The 7,482-nt window shown below is 35.2% G+C and overlaps 1 pseudogene; it reads left to right on the top strand.

Annotated features, from left to right (window-relative positions):
- Positions 1-4,922: 4,922 nt before the first annotated feature.
- On the top strand, positions 4,923-7,196 carry LOC114721556 (flavonoid 3'-monooxygenase-like; annotated as a pseudogene).
- Positions 7,197-7,482: the final 286 nt, after the last annotated feature.

Here is a 7,482-nt window from a genome sequence, read left to right as displayed (position 1 = left end):
GACTAATTTTAACAATTTTTTTGAGTTGCATAATTTAATTGTTTGATGTTTATATTTTGAACAAGAGGAGTATATATGATATGGTTAAAATTTGCTCATAAGCATGTTAAATAAATAACGGACAAAATAATATCAATATTATAATAACTAGGAAAAATTAACTTAGAAGTCCTTATAAATTTAGTCAATTTTGAACCAAGTCCCTGGGTTTTTTTTTTTTTGGGTTTTTTATTGGCTCCTTTAACTTTTTATCCTTAAATTCGTAAGTCCTTCTGTTAAATAAGGAGAAACTCCGTTAGATGTCTCTACCTGATACATCACTGCTCTTTCTTCCGCCATAGCTTGTTTAATATGACCACTGATACGATATGTAATTATTCATTTTCATTCTATGCTTTGATATAATTAATCTATTGATGAAATTTTGTTTGTTCATCCCATAGGCGCTGGAATCCGCGACAACGATGGAAGAAGGGATATGTCCAAATATGCTGATACGATGGCTTTGGTGGTTCTGTTTTCCGATGATGGTGTCGCCGCCGATGACACCAATGGGAAGGAACGGTGAGGTAGGGAGGATGGGAAGGAAGCAGAAGATGATAAGGAATGAGGGAAGTAGTGTGAGACTGAGAGCTTGCTTTGTGGCGGAGGAGAGAGGAGGAGAAGATGTATCAGATGGAGACGTTTGGTCTTGGTTTTTAACGAAATATTTAACAGGGTTTGTCTTTATCTATCAGAAGGACTCATAGATTTAAGTGGGGAAAAAAAAGGGCTCAATAAAAAAAAACTTAAAGACTTGATTTAAAATTGAGTAAAATTCTAGATTAATTTTCCCTAACTACTATTACCATTTTGTGGAAAAAGAACATTAAAACACCAAACCATACAAAAATAATATTCCCTCTGATTTTAAATATAAAACTTATTTTATAATATAATTTATACTATAAAATTGATTTTATATTTAGAATCAGAGGAGTAATTATAAATAAGAAGCATTTATGTCATTATGAGATGTAAACCCTCTGGTCAAATGAGACAGCATAACGCAAAACGGTATGTATGGGACGAGATGAGACCAGAGCAGGCCGGTTTTTGTTGGAATCAATTTCGATACTCATACCTTTGATAAGCATCATAACTTCATTAGACCTGGACCGTTCATATTTTATTTGGATGGTTTAAATTTGATTTTTTATTTTTATTTATTCAAAATAATTATTTTAATACGTATAAAATCTAAAATAGTGATGATCTTTTAACTATCATTTTTTTAAAAAAATAGTTTTTTCTATTTAAAAATAAATAACTAAAGATTTTAAATAAACGGTTCAGATCTGATAAGTTTAAAATACTCATTAAAATGATAAGTACTGAAAGTCCTGAATTGATGAATAGAGATGGAAAGACTTTTTTCTTTTGTGTCCCGATTCCTAATGAGAAGAGACCTCTTGCCTATTTGGGCCAATTGAGTATGGATGAATGTTTTTTTAATATCGTAATGTTTCTTTTTCAATCTGGGCTTCTTCTTTCTTTTGGTATTTTTCCTTCCCATATATATAAACATTGTTAGGATGCATTTGTAAAACTTTCCTCAACTAATTATGCAATTTTTATATTTTACTAACAAGTTCGCTAATTAAAGATAATGTTTTCAGACCTTTTCTTTAACAATCTATCTAAATATTTAATATTTAGTTGTTAATAGAGAGCACAGTAGAATAATGCGATTCTTTTAACTAACCGTATAGGACTTGTTATTGTTGTTCGCAGGCCAACACTTCGTCCTTTCAAAACAGAGGCTAATTCGTTTATGTTGACAAGGTTTAATTTTGTTCATAACTTGGGTCCTTTCTCATGCTATATACTGAGACTTCACTTATCCTCCCAAGTAGAGATAGGAATTTTAGAACACTAACATATGGAAGTGACAGAAAACTGACTGCAAATGGATTCAGGGAGGGTTAAGCATTTAAAGAAAAATAATATAAAAAAATTTGAAGGAAAAAAAAAAAAAATCCTGAACGAGACACCCTCGTCCCGTTTTCCGTTCTAAGACATTTGTGTGGTTCCAATACGACCCGGACGGGGGACCGGGCAAATTAAGCACTCCTCTACCATTAAAGGTATCAGGATATAAATGGTTTGGTGATCGACAAGGCAAACCACATGCCTTGACTTTTCAGTTTGGTAACAAATAATTGGAGAGCAAAAGCAAAAGGCCTAATATATGGCTAGAAATTAAGAAGGACATCAGGTTGGACCCATACAAAAAGTTGTTGTTTAAATAAAAAGAGAATTATAAAAAAGTCTCACTTAAGAGAATTAAACATAAAAAAATTTCTTAAAATCAGTAAACTATTATGAAGTCCCAAAAAAACCTTATTTGAAGAGATTCTATTTGTTTAATTATCAAATTATTCTTATCATTTTTTTAATATATGTATTGATAATTGAAAGTGTAGTTGTTAACAATTTAAGATGTCATGATTAACAACTATCACGGCAGATATTGACAACTCATGCATCAAATTTTTGTGATACGCTGAAAAAATGTGTTGTTAATATGCATGCCGTGATAGTTGTTAATTGTTATGCCTTAAGTTGTTAACGACTACTTTTTTAGTTGTTAATACATACTTATCAAAACATAAGGGAAATTTGGTAATTAAATAAAGAAAATCCCTTGCAATGAGATTCCTTGAAACTTCAAAATAATTTGATGATTTCAAGATATTTTTTTAGTATTTAATTCGTTTGAGTGGGATCTTATTACAATTTTCCCTTAAATGAATAGTGGTTCCATTGTATATATACTACCTCTGGTTCTAATTATAAAAGCTAGTTGACTAATTTGAGGAGATTAAGGAAATAAGTTAAGTTAATTATTCGTAATAAATAAGTTTTGTCTTTTCTAAAACATCATTACTAATCAAGTTTATTGGCTAGAACTATCATTATTAGAGGAACTATCTTGGGAAAAAAAACACAAATATGAGAGACAAAATGGATTGAGATCTTATAATTATAACCAAAATAAAAATTAAACGAGGTGACTGGAGGTAGTATTCTGTTCACCAAACTTGTGGTGGATGTACACAAAAAGAATAGAATCTCAGGTTGATCTCACTACTAATTTTAGGCTGTTAATGTTAAAATGAGTGATCTGACTTGGAAAACAATACATATTTGAAGGTCACTGCAGAAATCTTTATAAAAATATTTACGTATCATATGCACCAAGCAGGAGTGTTACAAAGTGTTTATGGGTTTGCTTAAATTTACTATCTCATTATCTTGAATTCTTTAGATAATTAATGTCTCGGGATTGGAAAAATTAGCCTCTGATACCTGTTTAGAGAAAAATAATTGTTCAATTGTGCCCGAATTTTTTTTTTTTTTAAGTATGAGCTTACGAGGTCTTTCAGAGTATCGATATGAAAACATATGCCATTGAATTTAAGGATTATTGGACAATCAATTCTCTAAGCATGTATTTATAGGTTGTTTCATAAAAAAAAAATCACCTAAAATTTATGAGAGATTTAAGTAATGACGCTTGAAGTTAGCCTTAGGTGTATGGATGATGATCTGAAAATCAAATAAAAATACATGCAAATGAATCAAGAATAGACATTTAGTCCAAAAAAGGAATAAAGAGCACAGAAAAAAACAATAGAGGCAATGGGGAGGGGGGACCCTCTAAATGGGGGGAAAAAGTCCTTGTAGGCAGGCTGTCAGAATATTTTTAAAATAAAAAGATATGTTTTTTGTAAATTTATTAAATCAATAAATTTATATAAATAGTTGTATCCTCGTATAAATTAATATATATATATATATATAAACAGTTATGTAGATGGTTACAACATAAAAGTTGCTAAAATTGTATTTTTTTTTTATTTCTATAGATATCTATAGAAAGCTATAGTAACCTACTTATTGAAATGTTATCTTAAAGCATTCTTAAATATTTTGACCCAACAAAAAGAAGCATTCCTACATATTAAAAAGGTGTAAATTTTTATGAACAAGATTGAAATTTAGTTGGTTTATAAATCAACACAGGATTGTGACTTTTAGTTGAAAATGTATTGTTTCAAGAAGCATCTCTTCATTATATCCTTTCATGGTTTATACATCTCCTACACTTTCGCCACATTTGAATAACAATGTCAAACTCGTTGTCTTTATTTTTGTGTCTGGGTGCATGTATAGAGGCAGAGTCATTCCATCAAAAAACTTGATCCCCAAATAAAAATCATGGTTTGATCGGACACTGGGCCAGGAATAGAGTTGGCAAAAACAAATAAAGAGAGAGAAGAAGAATGAAAGAAAGAAATAAAACTGGGCTAGAAACAAGGAGTAATGGTCCAAATACTATGATAGGCTAGCTGAACACGTGGCGCATGGCTCGGCTTGAATTATATTTGCACGGTGCTTGTTTGGGATAACGGTAGAAATCCCTTGTAAGCAAGTTTCACGTAAACTGAAATAAACTTTTTTTTCATATTTTTGTCTTGTTTTCCGTAAATTACTATTAAAAAATTACTTATAAACTGTTTTAAACAGCCTAAATCAAAGCTTGTACGTGGGAAGTTATTAATTAATTGACATTTTTTTTAATTTATTGTCGGCAGTGAAAAAAAGTAAGAACTTGTAATTTAATTACTAGTAGCTTGTTTGTGGCTTAATTTATGAAAACCGTATACAGGAGGTCAGGGGACAAAAAGAACACATTTTCCACAAAAAAAAAAAAGTTGAATAATGCTTCTGCAAGTCAAGGTCGTGTCATACTTATAGCCATCAATTACTTTTTTTCCCCCAAAGAAAAAAAATTTGCCGTCATAATAACTTCTTCTCATGCTCTATAAAAGTCTTCATTGCCCGACACCACATCATGCCCATCATCACCCAATAACTATGGCAATCGAATTGGCGAGCCTTCCAAGCGCAGCCGCATGGCTTGCAACCATCGTCGTCCTCATCCTCTTCCGCGGCCACCTCCGTCGCCGACAATACAAGCTGCCACCAGGCCCAAGGCCCTGGCCCATCATTGGCAACCTCAACCTCATCAGCCCCCTACCCCACCGATCCCTCCACGCCCTCTCGCAAAAATACGGCCCCATCATGCACGTCTGGTTCGGATCCAGGCCAGTCGTCGTCGGCTCCTCCGCCGAAATGGCCAGAGAGTTCCTCAAAACCCACGACATTGCCTTGGCCGGCCGGCCCAAGTTCGCCGCCGGCAAGTACACCACGTACAACTACTCCGACATGACGTGGTCTCAGTACGGCCCATACTGGAAACAGGCTCGCAAAATATGCCAGACCGAACTGTTCAGCGCGAAACGCCTATAATCCTTCGAATACATCAGAAGAGAAGAACTAAAAGCTTTGCTCAAAGAACTATACGATTCTGCCAACAAAACCATAGTACTGAAAGACCACCTATCTACTCTGAGCCTGAACGTGATCAGCAGGATGATGCTGGGGAAGAAGTACCTGGAGAAGAGCCAAGACGCCGTCGTTCCGCCGGAGGAATTCAAGAAGATGCTGGACGAGCTGTTCTTGTTGAACGGAGTGTTGAATATAGGAGACTTCATCCCGTGGATCAATTTTCTGGACTTGCAGGGTTATATAAAGAGGATGAAGGCGTTGGGCAAGAAGTTCGACAGATTCATGGAACATGTTTTGGATGAACACAACGAAAGAAGAAGAGGGAATCCAGATTATGTAGCTAAAGATATGGTGGACGTGCTTCTTCAGCTTGCAGACGATCCTACTCTCGAGGTCAAGCTCGAGAGGCATGGAGTCAAAGCCTTCACACAGGTATATGTACCTAAAGATATGGTGGATGTTTTCTCGGTCGATAGATGTTGATTTATCATATAGCTTTATAAAGGTGTTTGATTTCTTCTAAATAAATAAATATACTCCTCCGGTCCTTAATATAGGACCCAATTCTTGAGTTGGTTTTGGTCCTAAATATAAGACCCATTTCTCATATTTATCAATTTTCTCTAAATTACCCCTATGGATACTCCCTTAACCATAATCAAGTAGAAGAGGGAGAGGGGTATTAAGAAAGATGATTGTGGTGTTTTAGGAAAAATGTGTCACTTTTCTTATAATTAACTAACTTACCTAACTTTCTTAATCTAATCAAATTAGTTAAATGGGTCTTATAATAAGGATCGGAGGAGTATTATAAAATCATAAAAATGCGTCAGATAAATACTTAAATAAAACTTTAAATAAACTACCTAAACCAATCTACAAAGCTTTTATACAAGTATGAAGGACAATATGAGCAATCATATCGATTGACGACGATGAATTTGTGTGGTATATATGTCAGGACTTACTAGCTGGAGGCACAGAAAGCTCAACGATAACAGTGGAATGGGCAATCTCAGAGCTTCTGAGAAAGCCGGAGATATTCAAGAAGGCGACGGAGGAGCTGGACAGAGTGATTGGAAGAGAGCGGTGGGTGGAAGAAAAAGACGTCCCCAACTTACCATACATCAACGCGATCGCCAAAGAAACCATGAGGCTCCACCCAGTGTCTCCGATGCTGGTTCCCAGAATGGCCAGCGAAGACGTCAAGGTCGCCGGCTACGACATCCCCAAAGGAACACAGATCCATGTTAACATCTGGGCCATCGGAAGAGACCCCGACATATGGGAAAACCCTAACGACTTCGAACCAGAGAGATTCTTGACGAAGAACATCGACGTGAAGGGACATGACTTCGAGCTGTTACTGTTCGGAGCAGGAAGAAGAATGTGCCCAGGTTATCCACTGGGGATAAAGGTGATTCAGACGAGCTTGGCGAATCTGTTGCATGGGTTTCACTGGAGGCTGAACGATGGCATGAAGAAGGAGAATTTGAGCATGGATGAGATTTTTGGACTCTCAACTCCAACGGAACTCCCTCTTGAAACAGTAGTTCAGCCCAGACTTGCTGCTCATCTTTATCAATCCCCTCTGGTATTCGTTACGGCATCAAGTTTAGTTTCATCTGTAATAGGCGAGAGGGTTTCAGAGATGCAGTACTGTAACTTAATCAATAATGATGGGTATCAATGTTTCTGGGTTTGCTTAAATATAATTTTCTCCCACATGAGATGGGACATATTTATATTATATTGCCTAAGCTTTTAATCAAGCTTTTGTGAAGAGTTAGTATGGTTAACTATTACTGCCTCTGGTTCTGAGATGCTGTTTTGTTTTGGTTTGGGCCATGGCTGTGGCCATGAATCTTATCCGTACGTAAACATCTCCTATTTTCTCCCAGTTTTGCAGAGTACATGCATAAATAATCCTTCATGTGAAGGTTCGATCATAAACATCTCCTGTTTTCTCCTGTTTTTCTTAATGTGACTAAAGTTTACAAGAAGTTAAATAGATTTGAAGTTGAAGACAATGATTTAGTGAATAATTCACGAGAGATTTTAGTAATGAAGTTTGAAGTTTGATTT

This window comes from Neltuma alba, unplaced genomic scaffold (assembly GCF_004799145.2).
Source record: "Neltuma alba isolate B1F8T4 unplaced genomic scaffold, ASM479914v2 tig00012045_pilon, whole genome shotgun sequence".
Taxonomy (NCBI): Eukaryota; Viridiplantae; Streptophyta; class Magnoliopsida; order Fabales; family Fabaceae; genus Neltuma; species Neltuma alba.
Note: the sequence above shows the minus strand (reverse complement) of the source record. Positions and strands in the feature narration are given on the sequence as shown.